Below are 377 nucleotides of genomic sequence, written 5' to 3' on the forward strand. Positions count from 1 at the left end.
AACCATGTCCCCTGCTCTATGTGAAGTCAGGATTCGATCCTGGGGTCAGGATTTTCAAAGGATAATAACAAGAGCTTGTTCACACCACAGTTTCCTGTTCCAGCTGTGCTGGCTAAAGAGTTTATTATCTGAACCCCCCAGCTGCATGCTGGTATCTGCTTGCTGGAGGTTGGCAACCCTTCTAACATGCCACCTGGGGAATGTTCTCCCCACAATGAACTGGTTTGGCTCAAACAGTTTCAATGCCAGGAAGATCTCTGGAACCCTGAAATATGTTTGTGAATAATCCCAGCAGCCACTGAGCTGGAAGGTTTTAGGGGGAAGGAGCTGCCTGAAGTGATGAGGAGTATGTGGGTGGATTAACTCCTCATAGAGGA

This window comes from Antrostomus carolinensis, unplaced genomic scaffold, assembly GCF_000700745.2.
Source record: "Antrostomus carolinensis isolate BGI_N321 unplaced genomic scaffold, ASM70074v2 scaffold3, whole genome shotgun sequence".
Classification (NCBI taxonomy): domain Eukaryota; kingdom Metazoa; phylum Chordata; class Aves; order Caprimulgiformes; family Caprimulgidae; genus Antrostomus; species Antrostomus carolinensis.